The 24,078-nt window shown below is 41.3% G+C and overlaps 1 protein-coding gene and 1 long non-coding RNA gene across 2 annotated transcripts in view; one reads left to right on the forward strand and one right to left on the reverse strand.

Annotated features, from left to right (window-relative positions):
- The window catches only part of STK32C (serine/threonine kinase 32C), a 172,887-nt gene that overhangs the window by 111,242 nt on the left and 37,567 nt on the right, over positions 1–24,078 (reverse strand). The window lies entirely within an intron of this gene.
- On the forward strand, positions 206–2,860 carry LOC308585924. Its single transcript, XR_014007683.1, has 2 exons — positions 206–1,004; positions 2,229–2,860. It is a non-coding gene; the product is annotated as an uncharacterized lncRNA (long non-coding RNA).

Consider the following 24,078-nt stretch of genomic DNA (forward strand, 5'->3'; position numbering starts at 1 on the left):
ATGTACATGTTTTGTGCAGATTGTTTTGCTATTGTTTGACTAAAACAGGAAGGCAACGTTTCACGCACCTATTGGAGAGTCAATAACCAATTCACAACATTCTCTTTGTTGCATTCTACAATCACTAAAAAAAAGAAAAGAAGAAACTGAACGTAGAGTGAGAGTGTATCCAGATGATGAACTATTCACATAGGAGCAGATTTAGTTACCAATGGCTTCTATTCATTTTTCTTGGGTATAGTAAATTGGTAGCAATGGGCCAAACTGTTGGGGAGGTTTCCCTAAGAAACTAGCATCACGGTGAACAGGGATAGCCTTGGTCCCCACTTCATATACTATCCTGCTTTCTCAGGTAGGGCTGAAACTCAGTTCTCCATTTAGAAAGACAAAATTGCATGTCCCCACCAAGGTCTTTGCAATAGACAGGTCCTTTGTCCAGACTTCTCTCTAACCTGCCCATTGTAATAAAGGGCAATCAGCTTATAATTCAGTTTGGTTAAAACTGATGAAAAGGTGTCATGATGTTTCTGCAAGAAGCCTACCAAAGACCTATATCAGGACAGCTACATTGTAGCTTTTCAGCCACACTTAGCTCCCGGGTGGAGTGGACCATACCTACTGCCAGGCATCTATATATGTACATTCCCTCTGTTAATAACAGTAGGCATTTTGTCATCCTTTGCAATTCCCTCCATTGGCTTCCTCAGACTGACAACAGTGGTATATGTTGCCGTGGAAACCGTCAGCAACTGAAAAATACCTAAAAGCCAATAGCCCTCAAAATGTGTTCCGATTGTGGGCACATCAGTGTCACTAATAATAAAAAAGACCATCTCAACAACAGCATATATCTATGTGCTTCCTAGATAAGAACTGTTAAAAGTGAAAGAATTTCATAGAAATGTCAGCTACTTCTCAGAGAAAACAAATAGCATCACCCGAGGCTTAGGCCTACACACACTGTAGGGAACAGAAAACTGTCACAGACTCCCCCAAGATTCAGAGTAAATAGGACTTATTAGTGACTAACCTTAGTAGCAGTGGCATCTTCACTTGGATTGGCATATGTCTATCACATTACAAATAAAAATAAAAAGCTTCATTTCTAAATATACTGTTGGTCATTTTTAACCCTTATTCATATCCACAAATTTCCAGAACAGCTATCACCTGTTCAGATGTACAAAGTCAAGCATTCTTTTAATAAAAGTTTATTAATTACAATGTTCCCCAAGTAAGACAAGACAGTATTATACTAGCAAAATATGTATAGATATGAGATAAGCTCGAGCAATAGGTGCAATCTAGTTCTGATCAGGAAACTGATGTGCTGTTATATCCCAGTAATGTTATAGCCCAGTAAAGTTATTATGCTGCCTTGAGTTCTTTTTATGAAGGTAGAGTATTAATTTTAATAATAAATGTTTAAAGGGGTGCCTTCCTTCTTTTAAAAAAATATATATTACATAATTAGATTTATAGTACCTCCCATCCCAATTTCTTCATATGAATCCTTATTCTCAAAGGGCTCAGAAACTAATATAGCATCCACATGAATGCTGGCTAACACTGAGGTATTAAGAGAATTAAAATCTGAATGAGCTCAAAGTTAGCCAGGACCTGCAGACCTATGAACCTAAAACACTTAAGAAGTAGAAGTTGAGATTCCAGCTGCTGCAAATTAAGGAGAATTCCCTTTATGATACTAACCACCATTAAAAGAGTCTACAAACCATCTCCTCCATATAAGTTGCTCTTGTAGCTTCTCTGCTAAGATTGTATCCACTTAAAGCAAATATATAACTTGAAGACTCAATACACCAAGGCTTTAACACGATGGCTTTATTTGTGAATATTGTGCTTGCTGCTTGTATATCAGTGTTTCACCTGTCAGACCTGCAACATGCCCATAGCAGGTATGTGAAGTGTGAACAGGCCCATGTACACGGGTGTTTAAAGACTCAGATAATTAATGCTTTACAAATTTGTTGTAGAAACACCAGAGTCAATACAGCAAACATCACAGTATACACTGTGAAGCTATTCTGGCTTTAACTGAAATCAATAGCACTTTGATGCAGACAAGCTGTCTGCCTACAAAAACTTAAATTCCTTCCACTGCTTTGGAAAGACAGGCTAGGTGGGGTTTTTTCCTCATCAGGTGTGAAATTCCCCTCTTGATGATATGGACAAGGGACAAATGGTGTCCTCTTATCTCTTTCTGCTAGCAACCTCTCCATCAACGACTTTGCATTCCCTGCTGTACAAAAATCAAACACCCCTTCTTGATCTGCTCGGAATACATCTTGTACTCGAATCTAATCAAGTGGCAAGCCGACAACTGCTATTCATCATCCTGATGCCTAGACCACTGGCAGCAAATGCAATACAAGGACAATAAGATGCTATAAGGAAGCGGCACTAACAATAGTGAGTTTCCAGTTTTCCCTGGTTAGCTCTTCTGATTCATATGAGACTGCAATTTTAATACCTGCCCTTTATAAGAGGGTTAATATATGGCACAGAATTCATGACTGAGCATTAGAATTCACGTTTGTTCTCATCTGGGGATTTGCACGTCCGTGCCAATTATGGATCCACCATGAGGAAGTATTTCTCCCCTGGCTTTAAGTCTGGAAGGCAAGATTTTTACACCATCTCAAGAAGGATATGCTAATAGCGGAGAAAGGTACAGAAAACAGCAGCTAAAATTATCAAGGGGTGGGAGGCTAGGGAGGTCGGAGAATTCAGATGAAAATGGAAATGTCCAAAATGAAAATCAATCCTGCAAATACAATCAGTTGTTTTCAGGCTGCAAATGGTATATAGTGGAAGGTAATAGATTACCTTTTTCCCAATTTGCATGGTGTTTCCTTTGCATTGAAATGAATGAAATGGAATAAAGTAAGGATTACATAGTTAATTTTTACCATAGTGGGCCGTGAGACAAATAATAGTGTTGTTGTCAGCAGCCAAACTGCAGCAGAACAAAACAAGTGCTGTATTGGAACAGAAATGGATGTCCTCTTAATTCCTCAGTTGAAATACCTCCTGTGGTAAAGAATCTCTTACCCCCACCATTTCTTGTATGCCAAGCAGTTGTGTATTTCCATCCAGTTCTATTCAAAGGTGGAAAAGGGTGCCTGAAATATGTGACCTACCTGACAAACTGACTCTGGCTCTCATTGGTCAGAAACAGTCAGAGGCTACTCCCTCCAAAGAGGCCTGGAGAATGTAGATGAAAAGCATTTTTTCTCCCCCCACTCTTGGAGCACTGGAACTCGTGGTCACCCAGTGAAACTGGTTGGCAGTAGATTCAAAACAGGCAACATAAAAGTGTTTCTCCCAAGGAAGCACAATTCATCAATGGCCATTCATTGCCACAAGATGGACTGATGGCCGCTGGGTCAGATTGCTTGAAAAGGGGGTTGGACAGATCCATGGAGAATTGACCTATTCATAGCTAATAGCCATGATAGCTAAATAGAACCTCTTTGCCACTGAATACCAAGTGGCACTGGGAACAGGGAGCTGAAGGGAAAGGTATTGCCTTCAAGATCTGCTTAAGAGCTTAAATTCACAGGACTACCAAGTCTCAACCTAAGACCTTAATTCACAGGACTCCCTAAGAATCATCCTTTCTCTCTCATAATGCCTTGCTTCACTGAAACACTGCTGTTGGTTCATGCATACTTGAAGACTTTCACTAAAGCATAACGAAGTGCTAACATAAACTGTATGCCAGTTGTCAAAACAAAGGAACTATGTATAGATTCTGGCACATTTCTCTTGGCTTTTCTATTAGGTTCCCCTCGTTATCTTCAGCAAGTTTGTTGGAAGAAGTGTGCGTATGTGTTGGGGGAGGGGGCTGTAAGAGGGGTGATGCAGAGCAGGTGGAATCATGGCTGCAGAGAGGCAAGGACATCGTGTAGTTTCGCGATTCATAGAATCGTATACAGTTGGAAGGGACCCCGAGGGTCATCTAGTCCACACCCCCTGAAATGCAGGAATCTCAGCTAAAGCATTTGTGACGGATTGCCAAGGATAAGCAGAGGTTGGATGGCCAAGTGTCCAAATCTCAAAATGTAGATCTGAAAAAAACAAGGCAAGCATCATGACCCAGAGATCCCTGCCGGCTTGGATTTCCAGTGCCCTTGGAAAAATTGAACCCCCCAATAATCCGAGAGCAAGGGAGAAGAAGGACAGAAAGAGAAAAATGAGAAAAGGGGGGCAAGAGATAGAGTCAAAGCAGCAGCAGCAACAACAACAGGTAAAGGGTTTAGCAGAGTGGCAAAAACAACCAACAAATTTAGAATGTTACTTTATCATGCATCATCTGAGCTTGCTCGCAATTGTTGGTCCTAATCTGAAGTGAGCAAGGGAAAGGACACTCATCCCTGATGGTGTCCCTTCTACCTCCTACCCTTGCTTGCAGTGAAGGCAATTTCAATATGCAAGTATCCCTATTTAACAATACACAGAGCTATTGCTTGGTGAAAGATACCTTGCAAATGTGAATTTCATATATTTGCAGGAGTCCAATCCAAGTCCTAGCACATTTCTTAGAGAAATAACTGATATGTTCCTTGGATATTTTTCATTTCTTTAATGAAGCAATGTTTATTAAGCCACTGTTACCAGCTTTAGTGCTACCAGATTCTTCAGACACAGTAATTTTTTCCTGTTCATGGGCAATTTTCTGCATTCCCTTTGAACTTCCATGTAATCTAGAATATGCTGCATACATTCAATAAACATGGCAAAATGACAGTAGAGATCTGGTCACAAATGGAGTTTATTGTGGGATGCTGTAGAGCAAACAACAGCACATCGTGGGCATTATCTTACTGATTTTTAAACGAAAACAGTATGTGAAAATGGCTACAGAGTGACTTAGCATACTAAGCTGCTGTTACATGCACTGTGGTGGGGTCATGAATAGTTTAGAGGAAGAACACAAAAGAGCTGCACTACAAAAAAAAATTCTAGTGATGTCCATCATACTATCCATTTGGGCCCATGACACCTGCAGAAACAGAAACCAGCCAAATGAATAATCATTAGCTCGTGGGGGAATTAAATCACACTTTCCCTAGGAACTGGATGTCGCTGCTTATCTGGCCAAAAACATTGCTTTAGGGGAAAACACTTATATCACACCTGTAAAAACAGTTCTAGCAATCACATATTTCTACATTAAAAACAGCCAAGTGGGTTGGAAGTTCCCCACCACAGAGATTAAAGGATCTTGGGCTAAAAAACTAGGGAAAGACCTCAACCAGAACAGACTGGTGTTGGGTTAAAAGGACCAGTGGCCTCACTTGATTCAAAGCAGCTGCAAATTTTAAGTAGCTATGCAGATGGAGAATTTCAGAAGGTGCAGCTTTCTCTCAGCATGACAAGCTGCACATCATTAATATATATATATATGTTAAAGCTCCTACATACACAGAGAGAGAGTTGTATTGGATCCACTTGCTCACAACCACGTGAGCAGAGTGGATGTTGAGTCTCTTCTCCTACGCAATCAACATCCTCCCTCATTCCTGGAGAGATCCTGACTGGGTGAGAAAGAACCATGTTTGACCCCACCCACAAGGCAGTGGTACTCGGACATACGTCACAACTGTGTGGGTCAGCACTGTTGGGGAGCATTTTTCATATGGCAGCGTCCATGTAGACCCCTGGGGCATATTGTTGGCAGTCAGAAAGTAAAATATTGGGCATCTGAGTTACAGCTATGTTGCCACCAGACAATTCATCTCTGCAGTGTCTATAATGCAAAACAGCTCAATAGGACTGGAGTCAGTACTATTTTTGAAGCAATCACTACTTACCTTTCTGTTTATACTGTGCTTTAAAGGCGGGGGGGGGGAAGCATGATGATATGTGTTTATTTTCATACTCGAAGCCACAAAAAGGACGGCATGCAAGCTAATCAGACAATTAAAGGCAGTGAATTACCTCCCCTGTCAATAGACCTAGTTTAACCAACTCAACTTTATACTCAGGAAAGAGGCTGGAGCCATTAATACTGCTAAGGAGCCTCAATTAATTAACACAGCAAAATCTCCTGGGTAGCTCTAAATGATCAGACAATATCCAGTGAGATGGGAGGCCACAACAAAAAAAAAGGACACCTCTAACTTCGCCAAAAATACACACAGAGAAAAAACAGCTGAGGCAATTTCTGTCTTGAGTTGGGGGTGGCGATAGTTGAAAGTTCTCTAGTTCTCAGAACCTAAAGGGTGTTTGCAAACCCAGCCAGAGGATTTCCCTATGTCTCTTCCTCTGCCTTTCATCAGGGACTTTCCAGCTGTGCCCACTTCCTGCCTCCCTTTCTCTGAGTAGCTAATTCCATTTCTCTTTTGCTGCCTACAAATAGCCATTGGTACCCAGGAAAGTGTACCTCTGTCACCTCTGCAGCAAAGCCATCTCCCACTCTCTCTCTCAGCTTGTGCATGCTGGTGACACAGATGTCTTGCCCCTATGAGCTTGCTGCCATCTGCCCCTCTCCGAAGTACCTCACCAGGATAGGCCCACCAACACTACCACAAGCGACCAAGAAACCAGCCTACTGTACAAATATAACATTTACCTTGGTTATTCCATCTCCTTTCGCCTCTGGCCCTGCCTACCACTGGTTTGTGGCCCCAAGAAGGCAGCCCAGAAAGGACCGTAACCCCCTGGCTGGAAAAAGTTCCACACTCCTGGCCTAGACCTCCACCCAACTCCTGTGTTCTCATAAACAAGCTCAGCAACAGCAAAGGTGGCCGTTTATCTCTCATCTCCCCTGACAATTTTTCTGGCATCTCAATCTATCTTCAGCCACAAATAATAGGTAGTTGTGCGACACGAGTACAAAATATTGTGATCCAAGGAAATGACAAGCACATCAATCCAGTGGACTACCAAAGAACAGATAATAACATAAAAATATGCCACAGCTCAACATTCATTTTGTCAAGTGGTTATTAATCACGGGCTCTTTCTGGGTGAACTTCAAGAGCCAGTGCTGGGAAATCGGGGGTGGGGGGTGGAATCAGAAAAGCACACGGAATAAAATGTAGCCTGCTGCTCGGAAGCAAAAACACACTGCGCTTGACAGGGCTGGCTCCTAGGGTATACACTTTCACAGGACTGCAACCCCAATCACCTGAACGCTGTGCTTTACTGCTCTGGGGAGCTTCATTCATTTTCCTCTTCCCATGAAGACATGCATTACTATAAATAGTTTCAGTGCTACAGACAAGGAAGGAATTCTTAATAAGATCCACATAGGCTAGTTTTTAAATAGAAATGTGCACCCCCTCCACCACTTAGTGCAAGGACAACCCTGACTATCCACAGAAAGTGAGACTTAAAAAAATAAAAATCATTAAGTTTTTCACCCATTGCATTGCATGTAGCGTGGTAAGACTCTCCTGGGTTGGATTAATGATACCTCCTCAATAACGAGACCTGCATTGCCCCACTGAAATATCTTGACATAAGAGGAAGCACGATCTCCCCATACGAGAACATTGTGCTGGTTCCTCTCTCATCCGTCTTCCATTCCCACCCACACTCCCTCTCCTTTGAACTCCCCTCCTACTTTCTCACTTTCCCAGCATCCCTTTTTCATGCCCTGGCTCTCAGGAAAGTTCAGAACAATTACCAGGCATTACTGATCACTTGCTTCAAGTGCATTAGGGATACACATCTCTTCGGCTTCAGACCAGGCACAGCGTACGCACTGACTTCTGAGAACTGTAAACTGCTAAGAGCTTTTCGGATCTGGCTTAAAGCAGGGGCTGGAATTCCAGTTCTGATTTGGCCTGCAAGATCCATTCCCCCCCCCCAAAAAAAGTTCTGTGCACCTGCCTTACCCTCAGCATCATTTATGGGGCAGGTAAAGACACAGCTCCCTGTTGAAAGCAGAGTTTGCAGGCACTGTCATTGGGGGAGGTCAGGATCCAGCCAGCCAGTCAGATGGATCCAATTCCCCAAACTCTGTACTAAAGCCTAAGAGGGAGGTGGTTGAAAGCTATGAGATTTATGGTCCATTTTCTTATACCAGTTTTGGAGGTATGCATCACAAGTTTTCAACTGAACCTATTTTTCACTATAAAAAGAGTTTGCAATGCACTATTTGAGGAGGCAGGTCTCCTTCAAGAAACGAACATTCTGCTTCTGGGTGTGAACTTGGCAATAAACTTTTCAACTAGGAGAGCTGTGAGTAATGTACGGTAATATAAAAGAAGTGTTCTGAGGTGCTGGGGTTCCTGATCCATACAGTACCCTGACATGGACTATGTGTGTCCCAGGGCACTGAGAACACATTTTATGCCTGTAGTTTTATTTACTTACTGGTACCTATTTTCCAGTGTTATAGTCTGCCCTTCCACCCACATGGTGTTCCCAGAATAAATAACAATTGTACAAAGAAATATGCATATGTGAAAAACTAATCAGACTAGAGTGGAAGAATGGCCTGCTAGTTTCCCCCAAATGCCAGAAGGAAAGCCATCTGCATCACCACTGTCTGGACTTCCAGGGGAGCTACAACAGAGAGCAATCTCACACACATCACCTCCCAGCAGGACAACAGAAAGAGCTTCCCTTGCTGACTGTAAGGATCTCAGATGCAGGATATGGGAGAAGGCATTTCCATAATCCTGCAACTGGGAATCCCAATTACGATCATTCCATGCAGCTGATAGTGGGGCTAAGCAGAAAGACCCAAAGCAACAAATGGCTGGGGGAAAACAGGAATGTACTCATGAACCCAAGCAAGGAGTTTCATTGCTTTTCCTCTTCCTGCACATCATGGCAGCCATGTAGAAACACACTTCTCAGCTTGCTGTTCTGTGGTTGAACAAGTCGAGAATGAGGGAGTTCACATGGTATGTTCAACTAGTGGGCAATCTGCATGCTTGTGCTCACAAATGTTTGAGCTGTATATTCATGCAGTTATTCACCTCTTACATTCAACAAGCATACATTCTGCACACCGCAGTTGAGCTATATGAATCTCCCAAACAGGTGTAGAGACAGCTTGTACCTGTGTTCAGTGTTAAGATGTGAACAAGCTTAGTGCCACATCTAAAAAGGGCCAGCGTTGTGTCAAATAAAATAACTGATCGGAAGTTAAGGCCCATCACTCAGTGCTTGAGGTTTTAGCATAAATGTACCAGCTTCAATACCTGGCACCTTCTGGTAGAAAAACCCTTGTTTGGGATCCTGAAGAGGCCATGCAATTCAAAGCAGATAGAGAGGCCAGGAGTCTGGCAATGTTCATACACCTTATACTGAAGTAGCTTCCTATCAGGAGAGTTGGCATCATGTTTTTTGGGTGTAGCTCTTGCACCTTTAATAGCTGACTGGAATGTAGAACTGCAGCAAGTAAAGCATCTCCCATCATTTCATCTCCATACTAGAAAAAAGCTTCACCTGCTTGAGTTCTACGTGTCCTGATGCTCTTAAAAGGCACAGGAGTCCTGCCAGCAAACGGCTAGCAGTCCTTTGACCAGTACAACTGAATGCGGAGAGTTAAACTGTTTCCCCAGCTGCGTCTGGCTATTCCAATGCAGGCACATTCTGATCTTTTTTAATTTGGCTGCAGCAGAAGCTGTCACCAGTTGTATTCTCTCCCTGAACAAACAGCGATGGATACAATTATTGCCTCAACTAGCATCTGTCATGTGATTGCCGCTTGGGTCCCCAGGTGAGCACATAGCAGCCAGCTCAGCTCTGAAAGCCTGCCCTTCACCACTTGGAAGCAAGAAGCGGGTTTTGCTCAGGAAGCTTCGTAATAATCCCAGCATTGTTAACAATTCTGTCACATGACCAGCTGCAACCTAATGTATTCTTCAGACTGGAACAGCAAAGTGAGAATATTCCTACCCACCTGCTTGTGGGCAGAGCAGCACAGACATAATGAAATATCTCAGCTAGCTGACAAGGAATGTGGACATGGTGATGTGAAGGTGGTAGCTTGGCACATCATCTGGGCATGATTGGCAGATGGTGCCTCGTAACAATTACATTTTTAAAAATAGATGTCTTCCTCGAGGCTGTGGGAAACCGTAAGATTGGAGCAAGCAATCACAATGTTTGAGAGGTCATTCCCTTTTCCTTCCAAATTAATTGAGTGGGAATAACCTCGAGTTTTCTCCAACATGATATTCCACCCCTCCAACAGCCTTTACTTCAAAAAAATACTTTGTTGCTCAAAACCTCATGCACTAGGAAGAAGACAGCTTTGGGCTATTCATCGTATTGAGAATATGAAAAATGAAGTGTTACATTACAAGAAGAGAAGACAGTCTGAAAACCACTGCTCAGTATATTGGGAAGCGTGTAATACTGAATATGGAAGACCTATATTTTAATAATTATGGCTGCAATTCTATATTCACTTACTTAGGAGTAAGTCCTGTTGGTCTCAATAGGGCTTACTTTTGAGTAGGCATATAAAGGCTTGTACTGTAAGTGCCTCTTGTTAATAAGATATTGTCAGACAAAAAGAACTGGAGATCCAACTAGATTTAATTAATTTTGAATTTACTTGTAGGTGAGCCTCTTATCTTACTCATTTCATAGTAATTAGGCTCACCTGGTTCACATCTATTTGTTGATCTCCCAGGAGGGTTTTTATTATCTTCTTCCTGTCATCCTGTAGCATCTAAGACCCATTAAGTGTCCTCTACGAAAATTTCCCCATCCTTATCTGTCAAGTCTACAATCCTCGGTGGATGAATAAAACAACCACACACAAAAAGAGGCTTGACTTTGTCACTGATATTCTACAGCCTGCTGCTTTTCCCAGTTCCCCTTGTCTAGACCTTTCTATTCTCTACGTTGAAACACAATGAAAATTAGAATCCTGCTACCTCTGCAACTAGGACAGTCTCCTTCAATTGCCCTCCTGGATAGTTGCTGCCAGTTTGCAGGAGCAGTTCAAAGAGTACAGCTGCAACTAGATGCCAAAGCACAGTATCTCGTTGCAAGAGAGGGCAATATGGGCCTTGAAAATTCAGCTGCCTCAGAGCAAGGTGCTTCTATAAGCCTTTGATCCTGCCCCACCCAGCAAGAATACCACCCTCAGGGAGGTGTGAGGATACATCACGATTTCCTGACTGTCCTGCCTGCCACAAGAGAGCCAATGAGTCACGTTGAGTCCAATGAAAACTCCAAGTGAGCATCTCGTACCCACAAAGTCTAAAAGGGGACTGAAGGGATTTATGCTTCTGGGACCAGATAAACCTCTCACAGAAGAAGAAGGCCTAAGGATGTAAGAAGAGTCTGTTGGATCAGGCCAATAGTCCATTTAGTTCAGCATCCTGTTCTCACATTGGCCAACCAGATGTCTGTGGGAAACCCACAAGCAGAATCTGAGCACTGGAGCATTCTCTCTACCTGTTTCCAGCAACTGGTATTCAGAAGCATTGCTGCCTCCAACTGGGTAGGCAGAGTACAGCCATCATGACTAGGAGCCACGAAACAGGTTGGACTCTGGCTTGGAACCTAGCACTCTTCTCCTCCTGTCTAACAATTTCCCTCCAGGTTCATTGCTGGGTCAACAGTGGGATGCAAGTTCCTGCTGAGGAAGTGGTCGTTTTCTTGTTGGCAGGCACAGTTTCCAAGCTTACAGACTCAGAAGATCCTGACTCAAGAGTCTTTGAGTCAAGGGGCCCTGATCCAATGAGCTCAAGCTATGGTTCAGGTTTGGTCATAATGCTAGGACTGGTGTTGATTTCTAGTACCTCTTCCTCTGGTTCTGCTCATCTGATGAATTCAGCTGGCCCCTTCCAATTATCAGTCAGAGCCCAGGATGCTGTTCAGAAACTAACACAGCCACAGCTGATAGATGTGTCTGTAAGAAATGGGGGGTGACTGAAGAAGTATCCCCATTTCCCAGAAAGCAGAACCAATCCTTCACCACCTTGGAAGGAATGAGGAGAGGCTCCCTGGAGGAAATGTTTTCTAGGCTACAATAGGAATGTGCTGCCCGGCCCTTTGTTCTAGAAGTTGATAAAACGTTTTAGTTTATTTTTTTACAAGGAGACTGAAGTGTTCCTCCATTGTGTGAAGGAAAAAAATGTGCCACAATTATCAGACGTTTCATAATAAGCAGTTCTGACTACATTTCTTCCTTGATTAGTGTCTCAAAATAGAAATCGACTGAAGAGGAGTCCTTATATTTTGATAGTCAAAACAATCTGATATCCAAGAGGACCACAAGGTATATTTCAATACCACTTTCATCCTTTCAACTGCTGTGTGCAAGATGGATGGAGACAGAAAAACAACAGAAAGGTGGTATTGATTGTATCTAGGACTATTTTCCTTGAATCTAACACGATGTTTTAAAAATGCTAAATGGCAAGATAATACTAGGGCTTGCATTGACAACTCAGCTGATTTGCACAGGGCGTCTTCAATGCATTTAAAAAACGGTGGTGAAAATTGGTCCTTTTGCTTTTTTTCACAAGATATAAGACACAATATTCAACTCCCTATTGATGGAAATTGGTGGGTCATAGAATTGACTTGAGTGTGACAATTCATAACTAAAATTATTACTATACGGTATACTTCACCAAGGTAGTAATTTCACAGGTAAATTCTACAGCCTGTTTTCATTTCAGTAGATGTCCTATGACTCCTGTGTGATGCAAAAGGACAAAAAACAACTCTGTATTTATTTTCCATCCAAATCATCATGATTTTTAAATACCTAATACTCTGCTTCATCTCTGCTTTTCTAGAAACTGAAGCAAATCCATAGCCCAAATTACCCACATGAATTTGTCAACTGTTACTGGCCAAGTCTGCATGCCAGAGCAAACCATAACTAATGCAAAGATCACTCCTGCTTTGCTCCTTTCCAAATATGAGTGGCAGGAATAATCTGCAATCCCTGATTTAGCATTATTTCCAAAACCTGGGATTGTGGTTTGTTACCTTCAAACAAACCATGATTGGTAAGCCAAAAGTGGCTTCAAATCATGTTTTGTTTGGAGTGAAATAAACCTCAGTCCTCAATTTAGACTTATCCATCATGAGACCAAAACTTTATTTGCTACTCAAGGGGAAAATGTCCCACTGATTTGTGAAGCACCATTAAATTTGTTTAACAATTATCACGTCGAGTTCATTTTCCTCCAAATGAAAGAGAGAAGTGAGTAATATGATCAGAAACACATTCGGTGTATTGAAAAAAAAAATCTTTTTACCTTCCAATGCAAGTGATTTATATTCCCTAGAAGGAAAAATAAAATTCAGTCTCATTTGCTAGTCCCAAGCACATTAGAAAGGCACTTTGAAAAGGTCTGATTTGTTCTCGCATAAGAGCTATGGTTTAATCTATCTAATTTTGAAGTCAAAGCCAACAATTCCAATTATTCCTAAGAGAGCAGAAAAACATATATCTCAAAGTAAAAACCAATTTGACTTAATGCAACGAAAGCTTAAAGGCAATCTTCAGAAAGAATACATTAATTTTGAAGGCTAACATTTAATTAGGTTGCAATTCAGAATCTATCTTTTATCAACTGAAATTTCATTTCAGTCAGTGCTAATGATTTAGATATTTACCATTAAAAACTCCATATTAAGGGTGCAGTATGCTGACCAAAGGGCTGTAAAAGAGAAGGAAGCCCTGCAACTTTCATGGAGGATAAGACTAGCATTAGAGACTTCCGGTCGGTGCCAGCGCTTAATGGCGGTCCTGCCTCCGAGCTCCGGAGAAGGACTGCTTCGCAAGTTCGGGTCTTACCCGCTACGGCGAGCGGGGGACCCCTAAAATCTCAGGCGCTGAAGCCTGAGAACAAGGAGACTCGGTGGGCACCTTTGCGCCCCCCGGTACCGTGAAAGAGCCTTTTTAAAGGCTACGGATCGACATCGGGAGTGAGCGCGGTGCTGAGAGTCGCTACCCAGCCTGCGAAGTGAAGCCGCGTCGCCATAAGCGGAGAGCGCCGATTTCTTCCTGAAAAGAAAATTTGGACGGAATTCCCGTGAGTAGGATTTGAAAAACAATTGGGACCCTTTAAACCCTGAAAATTGAGCTAAAAGCGGGGAGATTAAATCAAGGAAGTCTGCCTCCCCCCGACTGCATGAAAGTGAAAGCAACGGAACTTTAAACTTGCATCCGCTGAAACCCGCTCTTTAATTAATCAAACCGGGCACTGAGACTTTAGATCTCCCCTCTAGCTAGCAGGGCAGAGGGGAGGTGAATGAGACTTTAAAAACTGCATGATTTACCTGAAGTAAAAATCCTCTGCTGTCTTATCTATTGAAAGTACGAAACGGTCTGCCTTTTCAGAACAATAGGTCACTGAACTGACTTTTGCCTGCAAAGTGATACTGTGATACAAAGTTTACACAGTGACTGGCTACAGTATATTACAAGGAGAAACAGCATAAACTGGGAAACTGTGGCAATTTGCAGTTACAAGCTTTTAGCAACATTGACTTTGACTGTGTTAATCTCTCTTTTTTATATCTTTGGACATTCTCCTTTGTTCTTGTACTTGGACACTTTATTTTATGGCCATTTTGATTTGCTCCCCCTAGAGGGTAAAGTAAAGTTCGGCACGGCCTAGGACAGTGGAATTTTCCAACAGGAAACAGCTCCCGTGGGAAGTGACCTTGACATGAGTGGCGCACAAGAAGAGATTGTCACAAGAGCCAAAATTAGGCAACAACAACAACAGCTGCAACAGCAACAGACAAAGAAAAGAGGCTCAATTTCAGCTGCAACTCCAGGACCAGCAGGAACAACAGAACAAGAAAAAGGAGCAGCTGCCTCTATGGAAGCTGTGACAGACGCTCTGCTCAAGATAAATCAAACTCTGGAGTCTTTGACAAAACAGACTTCAGAAAATACACAAAAATTAACAGAAATATCAGTAAGACTAAACCAGAACACAGAATCTATAAATAAATTGGTGGAGGAAAACGCTACTACACGTCAAATTGCCGAAGATGCCAAAGCTGTTGCTGGAGAGACGCAAGAGAAATTAGAGCCGATTGTCAAGAAGGTTTATGAGCATGACGCAACTTTGGCCTTGTGGGAGTTACAGAGAAAAGAGAGAAATTTGAAATTAAGATCGATCCCGGAGAACGAGAGAGACAATCTTGCGGAATACCTGACACGGGAGTTTGTGGACTGCTGGGATCTGGAGGAAGACGAATTTAAAATTACAACAGCTTTTAGACTGGGTAAAAAACAGGACAGAAAGACCCCGAGAGACTGCCTGATTACATTTAGATCCAAGGAGGAAAGAGACAAAATATTAGGACTACATTTTGAAAAGGCCCTGCAAATTGGCAACTCAACTGCACAGATTTTTAAAGACATCCCAAAATACATTTTGGATTTAAGAAACTTCTACAAGGACCTGGCTCTTTTGTTAAAGAAAAATTCCATCCGCTTTAGGTGGGAATTTCCACAAGGACTGTCATTTGACTACAAGGCAAAGAAGGTGAAAATAAAGACAATTCAAGATAAAGACAAATTTTTGGCAAGAAATCAGGAGGACTTGCAGAAGGGGACTGTGGACGTACTTGCAGAACAGAGGAGAGCACTAGATATCCTGAATCTCTCGATTGGACAAAAACCACCACCATCAGAAGAAGAGCAACAACTTGGAGCTGTTGGAGGAGCCTCAGGAAAATAACAAGATGGCTCTGCAATTCCTTAGTTGGAATTGTAATGGGCTCAATGGGCCTTTGAAGAGAAGACAAGTATTTCATATATTGAATAGAGAACAGCTGGATTTGATATGCCTACAAGAAACTCATATAACTAGAGCCCACAGGAGACTATTTACAAATAAAAGGCTAGGACAAGAATTTGTTTCATCAGACAAAGTTAAGAAAAGAGGAGTTGTAATATATGTGAAAGAAAAATGGGCTCCAAAAATGATATTTAAAGATGAACAAGGGAGATATTTGGCAGTGGAGATACAAGTACAAGGAGAAAAACTCTTAGTTGTTGGAATCTATGCACCAAATGAAGGCAAATCTGACTTCTTTAAGAGACTTCACGAAACCTTGACGGACTATCTGGACTACAATATGATAATTATGGGAGACATGAATGGCGTGGTCTCCACTAATATGGATAAGGCACAAAGACTAACAATCAGTAAGGGAGACTTCCTAAGACTTTTTTTGAAATGACTGAAAACATGGACTTGATAGATATATGGAGAACAAGGAACCCTCTGGAGAGAGAGGGAACCTTTTTCTCCCAAGCAATGATGACCTGGACCAGAATTGATCAAATTTGGATTACTAGTGTCATGGCCCCAAAGATTAAGAAGGTAGAAATCTGCCCAAAAACTTGCTCCGACCATAACGCCGTGAAGATGGAAATGAAACTTACAACAACTGGTCAATTTAGATGGAGAATGAATGACACCCTCTTTCGAGACAAGGAGATCCTTATGAAGGCCCAAAAAACCTTAAAAGACTATTTTGAAATAAATTTGAGGGCTGACGTCGAGAAAAGAGTGATCTGGGACGCAAGCAAAGCGGTGATGCGAGGCTTCTTGATTCAACAAAACTCAATAAAGAGGAAAAAACAAAATGAGAAAAAAGAAAAGATTTTGGAAAAGATAAAAGAAGGAGAGAAAAAATTAAGAGTAAAACCAAAGTCCCAGGAGATTTTAAGAGAGATCAAGTTATATCAATCACAATACATGGAATTGATGAACCTAGAGATTGAATGGAAGATAAAGCAGATGAAGCAAAAGACATTTGAATCAGCAAATAAATGTGGCAAACTTCTGGCCTGGCAACTGAAGAAAAGGCAGAAACTAAATACAGTTACAAGCCTAGAAGTGGATGGAAAGAATATATCTAAACCTAATGAAATTAGAAATTGCTTCCTGAGTTATTTTAAAAAACTTTATACTCAAGGCCCGCAAAATGAAGAAGATATAGATAAATTCCTTGATAAATATGGATTACAAAAAATCTCTCATCAAAATAAGATGGATCTGAACCAGAGAATAACAGAACAAGAGATAGAGGCTGCCATTCAGAATATGCAACTGGGTAAATCTCCAGGACCAGATGGATTGACTTCAAGATACTACAAATCGCTGAAGGAATGGCTGATTCAACCACTAAAAGAAGTCTGTAATGAGATCCTTGAGGGAAAAAAGACACCTGAATCGTGGAAAGAAGCATATATTTCACTCATACCAAAGACAGAGACTGAAAAGACTCAACTGAAGAACTACCGCCCAATATCACTACTTAATGTGGATTACAAAATTTTTGCAGACATTTTGGCAAAAAGATTTAAAAAAGTGTTGATGGAGAAGATTCATAGGGACCAAGCAGGCTTTCTCCCTAAAAGACACCTAGCAGACAATGTAAGGAATGTGATAGACATTTTGGAAAAGCTAGAGGTGAACATAAACACTAAAGCAGTATTGATCTTTGTGGACGCGGAGAAAGCCTTTGACAATATTTCTTGGAGTTTTATGATAAAGAATCTTCATGGGATGGGGGTAGGTCAAGGTTTTGAGAATGGTATGGCTGCAATATACTCTGAACAAAAAGCTAAATTGATTGTAAATAATGTAGTGACGGAGGAACTTAAGATAGAAAAAGGAACACGACAGGGGTGCCCAATTTCCCCATTACTTTTTATTTCAGTTCTGGAGGTGTTGCTGAACATGATAAGGGAAGACCAGCAGGTTAAAGGAGTGCAGGTCGGAGCTAAACATTACAAGTTAAGAGCGTTTGCAGATGACCTAGTATTGACTTTGCAAGAGCCAAACACTAGTACGAAAAAGGTTTTAGAAATAATACAACAGTTTGGCCAGGTAGCTGGATTTAAGTTGAATAAACAAAAAACCAAAGTCTTAGGAAAAAATTTAACAGATACAGAAAAGGAGAAGTTTCAAGAGGAGACAGGGTTGACACTGGTTAAGAAGGTGAAATACCTAGGGGTTTATTTGACATCTAAAAATGTGAATTTGTATAAAGATAATTACGAAAAATGTTGGTCGGAAATCAAAAAAGATCTAGAAATATGGTCAAATTTGAAATTGTCAATGTTAGGCCGAATCGCTGTGATTAAAATGAATGTATTGCCTAGAATGTTATTTTTGTTCCAGACCTTGCAGATTCTGGATAAGATGGAATGTTTTAAGAGGTGGCAGAAAGATATTTCGAAATTTGTCTGGCAGGGCAAAAAGCCCAGAATCAAATTTAAAATATTGACAGATGCTAAAGAAAGAGGGGGTTTTGCCCTGCCGGACTTGAAATTGTATTATGAGGCAGCAGCATTTTGCTGGCTGAAAGAATGGATGCTCCTCGAAAACACAGACATCTTAGATCTGGAAGGTTTTAACAATGCTTTTGGTTGGCATGCATATCTATGGTATGATAAAGTTAATAGTGCCTTTAAGAATCACATTGTCAGAAAAGCATTGTTTAATGTTTGGATAAGATACAAAGATCTGTTGGAAAACAAAACCCCTAGATGGGTCTCACCAGTGGAGGCCAAGGCAGTGAAGAAACTCAATATGGAGGTCGGATGGCCGAAGTATTGGGAAATCTTGGAACAAGATGGAGATAAGTTTAAATTGCAAAGTTATGAGAAACTGAAGCATAAGGTACAAAATTGGTTTCAATACCATCAAATAGTGGAATTTTTCAAACAGGACAGGAAAATCGGCTTCCAGATGGAAAAATCAAAATTAGAAACTGAATTGTTAGAACCCAGTACTAAGAATTTATCTAGAATGTATAACTTGTTGCTGAAATGGAACACACAGGAGGAAACAGTCAAATCAGCTATGATTAAGTGGGCACAGGATGTTGGTCACAACATCATGTCAGATGACTGGGAATGGTTATGGAACACCGGTATCAAATTCACGGCGTGTAATGCCTTAAAGGAAAACATTATGAAAATGGTATACAGGTGGTACATGACCCCAGTCAAGCTGGCAAAAATTTATCATCTGCCCGATAACAAATGTTGGAAATGCAAAGAGACTGAAGGTTCCTTCTACCACCTTTGGTGGACATGCCCGAAGATTAAGGCTTTCTGGGAAATGATCTATAATGAAATGAAAAAGGTACTTAAATGTACTTTTCCTAAAAAACCAGAGGCCTTTCTCTTGGGCATTGTCGGCCAATTGGTGTCAAAGAGGGATAGAACTTTTTTCATGTACGCTACAACAGCAGCAAGAATACTCATCGCAAAGCATTGGAAGACACAAGATCTACCCACTCTGGAAGAATGGCAGATGAAAGTGATGGACTATATGACATTGGCCGAGATGACAGGCAGAATCCGTGACCAAGGAAAAGAGACGGCGGAAGAAGAATGGAGAAAATTCAAAAGTTATCTTAAGGACTATTATAAACTTAATGAATGTTAGAGTGTTCTGGTTTTTAGGAACAAAGGGATACAGTGATATAAGGTCAGAATATAGAGATGACTAAGATGACTGAGGTTGGAAAGTAACAATTGGGAGTTGCTATAAAATTATGGACATTGGGATGCAGAAAGGGGGGGTATGGGGAAGTCCCAGAAAAGAGGTTTATGAAAATATGTTATGAAATTATACGTGTATGTTTGTCTTTTTAAGTGTTTGTTTGTTCTTTAAAATTTTGTAAAACTAATAAAAATCTTATAAAAAAAAAAAAGATAAGACTAGCATTGGCTAACCAGCCATGTTGGTTATATTTTACCTCCCCTCTTGGAAACAGGGTGCCTTTCAATACCAGCTGCTGTGGGACACAGGAGGGGACAAGTGCTGTTGCATCTGGGCCCTGCTTGCAGTCTTTCTGTAGGCACCTGGTTGATCACTGTGAGAACTGGATGCTGACCTAGATGGGCCTTGGGCCTTACCCAGCAAAGCTCTTCTTGTGTTCTTATGTAACTGTGACGGCAGGCCAATTATTCTTCTCTGACAATCACTCATGCATAGCTAAGTAAGATTGTCTTCCATAAACATGGTTTTAACAATGAGCCGATAAGTGACTGATGAGGCCAATTCTTGATCCACATGTCTTTCCACAGTGGGGACATTGGTTTCCGGGCAGAAGTTGATCACGGTGTGGATTTGCCAACCGTGCCTTCCTCTTAGCATGTTTCTCCCTTGCATCCTGAGTTTGAGTGTCTTCAAAGCCCATGACACCTTTGGTAAAGGCTGTTCTCCAATTGGAGCGCCTGCAGGCAAGTGTTTCCCAATTGTTGGTGTTTATACTACTTTTTTAAAATTTGCCTTGAGACAGTCTTTAAACCTCTTTTGTTGACCACCAGCATTTCCATTTTTAAGTTCGGAAGAGAGTAGTTGCTTTGGAAGACAATAATCAGGCATCCGCACAACATGATGAGTCCAACGAAGTTGATGTTGAAGAATCATTGCTTCAACACAGGCGATATTTGCTTCTTCCAGTACACTGGTATTAGTTTGCCTGTCTTCCCAAGTGATGTGTAAAAATTTTCAGAGACACCGTGGATGGAATCTTTCAAGGAGCTGGAGATGGCGTTTATAAGTGGTCCATGTTTCACAAGCATACAATAAGGTTGCTAGTACAATAGCTTTGTAAACAAGTGTTTTGGTTTCCCTGCAAATGTCCCAGTCCTCAAACACTCTGCACTTCAATCGGGAGAAAGCCGCACTCACAGAGCTCAGGCGATGCTGGATTTTGGCATCAATGTTGGCCCTTGTGGAAAGATGCCCAGGTAGGAGACTATACATCCCTATGCTGGCACATCGGTTATGCTGCTGCAATTCCATTACTGTAAGGCTGAAAATGGAGTGGAGGTGTGGTTGGGCACAGCCAAGACAGGAAAGGAACAGACTTGTGCCAGATCCTATTCCCCCTCAGACCCCATTTCTACCCCTGATGATGGTGCAACTTGACATTAACCACAGAGCTGGTGTTTGAAAAATCTCACCCATTGGATTCAGGGGGAAAGAAGCAAATGCAGAAAACCTTCACCAACTCAAGTCATTTTGCAAGGACACATACAAACTGGTGCAACTCCGCACCCATCCACAGAAGAAGAAGAAGAAGAAGAAGAGGAGGAGGAGGAGGAGGAGGAGGAGGAGGAGTTTGGATTTGATATCCCGCCTTTCACTCCCCTTCAGGAGTCTCAAAGCGGCTAACATTCTCCTTTCCCTTCCTCCCCCACAACAAACACTCTGTGAGGTGAGTGGGGCTGAGAGACTTCAAAGAAGTGTGACTAGCCCAAGGTCACCCAGCAGCTGCATGTGGAGGAGCGGAGACGAGAACCCGGTTCCCCAGATTACGAGACTACCGCTCTTAACCACTACACCACACTGGCTCTCAGCACACCAACATCCACAAATGGGGTTTTTGTGCATTTTTCTCCCTCTCTGTAAGATTGGACCCTGATTTTGTTTGAATTTCCTTTTTTAAATATGACTGTTTTAAGTTACTTTTTTGTTTCAACAATATTGTTTATTCTTTGGATATTGTAGAGGAATTAAGAGATTTTGAAATTTTAAAGTGGTTTATGAATGCTTTTAAGTATGTTAATACAACAGCACACCCCTCAGGGACACCATAACCTGATGCTCCTGTTCATGCACACCTAGAGCACATCAAGGATAACTCTGGAGGGTGGAAACAATGAAGAAAGGACACTTGCGGGGGGGCCTTTGTCTATGCAGTCCGTCTCCAGAATGCAAATAGAAGCATCAGCATGTCACTAACCTTTTTCTTTTCTTTTCTTTTCTTTTCTTTTCTTTTGTAAATAAATTTTTATTGGTTTTTTTCACAATTAATTTCCACAATTAACTATAAAAAAAAAATCCCCCGTCCCTGTCCCCATTCACAAAAACATTTCAAAACCTTATCTTTGAGGTTCTTTAGACCTCATGACTTCCCTCCATTCCCTCTTCTGGTTCCTTATATTAACAAAATTCTTCTGCATTTCCTTACACATACTTCATCAATTCTTATTCTTCTAATTTTATCCAAATGTTGCTGATTGCAAGTGTGAAGTCTGAGTCTGCCAATGTATCAATTTATTTACATTATGTTGCACATAACACTAAGTGTTTCCCATTCTTTTTTCCTAACTTTGGCATACAGTATTTAAATTTCACTGGAAGGCGACTATCAGTTAAATCTGATTTTAAATCCTGCTCACTTTCCTCACAGTCTCCTCTTAGTCTCAGAGGCTGTAATTTCTGCCTCATTTCAGCCATCAAGACATTCCCAAATATTCCCTGTCTACCACCCATGTCATCCATATCTGCCCTGATATTTCTTGCCCTGGTATTTCTTCATATCAATCACAATTTCCATTTTTCAAAAAAAATCCTCCAGCCCTTACATCAAGACCTCCACCGTTTCTGTTTTCTTTGTCACTGGTTCTATCTTAATAATCAGTTCTGTCACCATTTCAGTATTTTTGTGCATTCGGGCTATAAATCTATCTGTTGTCTTATCCAAATTTTCCCTTTATCTCCTTAATCAATGCATTTCTCAATTCATAAAAGGATTCCACCCATTCACCATAAGGCTTATCCCCCGTGTCCTGTGCAGAAGCCTTTCTGTCCGAACTTGGGGTTGGTTGCTTTTTAATTGCCATGTTCAGTAAGCTAACCCTTTTCTTTTTAGAAGCCTTATAGGTACTCTGCCTCAGACATGCATCAGGCTATTCATCCAGGTGAGCTGGCTGTAAGCATCTTTTCATGCCAATATGGATGCACATTCCCATTCAGGGCTTCTGGCTGCTGCTCATGACTAGAGCCTTTATGTTTAAATAAGGGCCCTGTGCATCGTGTGCTTTCATGATAATGGACCATTGAGGGGGTCTTAATGGCACTTGCACCCCCATTGCTATACTTCCTAATGATGTCATGCGGTTTTAATATAAACAAGAGCCGGACCAGTTGTATTTTTAGAACAGACAAGGAAGCACCCAACAAGGCTATATACACAGATTGCCATGTGTGTATAGATATAGTGTGAACAAACAAAGCTGTCATAGCAATATAACACAATGTAAAAATAAAGATGATTGGCACATCACAATTTTCATGGATGGAGGTGGGGTGGGTGAAGAAGCCCAATTTCTTTGCAACTTTCCACAGCTGGCACTTTTACTGGAAAGCTGCTAAACCGCCAATTTTGATCTGTCTTAATGTATCAGATGATTTGGTTTCCTGGCAGGTTTTGCAACAGCAAATACCTTGGCACCATCAGCTCCTTCATCACCATTTTCAGAAACCATGAGTGTCTGACTTGAAAGTTAATACTCAGCCTGCCGTGACAACAAAAACAAAAGGCTGAGTTTTCAAACCGTATTCATCATCAGTTAAGGGTGCAATGATGTATGAAAGTAAACAGGTCAAGGGCAAATCCTCAGGTACTTTATTGTGCTACTGAAAATTACGTAATATGCTTGGCGGTGGTGTGGAATGCATTCTGAAGCAACCAATGAGGAAATAAATATATGCAAAACTGATGTCATAGTCTATATACCAAAGTTCCATTTTCTGATATGTTGGATAGACTAGTCATTGTTATTAAAATTTGTATACTGCCCTTCATCCAAAGACCGCAGAGCAGTTCACAACAGAAAAATACAAAATGAGAGTACAAAATACAGAATAACACAAAAACAAACCAATAGTCCCCTCTCACAAACACGTTTTAAAAGCCTTACAATGTTAATCAGCTGATTGTCTGGTTGAAGAGGAATGTTTTTGGCTGGCCTCTAAAGATAAGCAATGAAGGTGCCAGACGAGTAAAAACTGAGGAAAATGTGAGGGCAGTGTGTACTAAATTTGGCAAGGTATGGGCTGGAAGCTAGGAGGGGAGATAGACAGCCATGAGTATGCTTCCTTTGGTCCAAAATTTCTCATGAGGACCCTGTGCTCACCTTGATATATATTATAACGAATGTACGAATTATATAAAGGCATATTGATTTCAGTGGTGGAAGCAAACTGCATGCCACACTCAGTCCCCTTCAAATTAGTGGAATGTAAAAGTGCTTAACTTTCATTGGATTGTGCCAGTGATTATATTCTTTACTACTTCTTATTTTCTTAAACCATAATCTAAAGCAGA

Source organism: Podarcis bocagei (assembly GCF_964188305.1).
Source record: "Podarcis bocagei genome assembly, chromosome: 4".
NCBI lineage: Eukaryota > Metazoa > Chordata > Lepidosauria > Squamata > Lacertidae > Podarcis > Podarcis bocagei.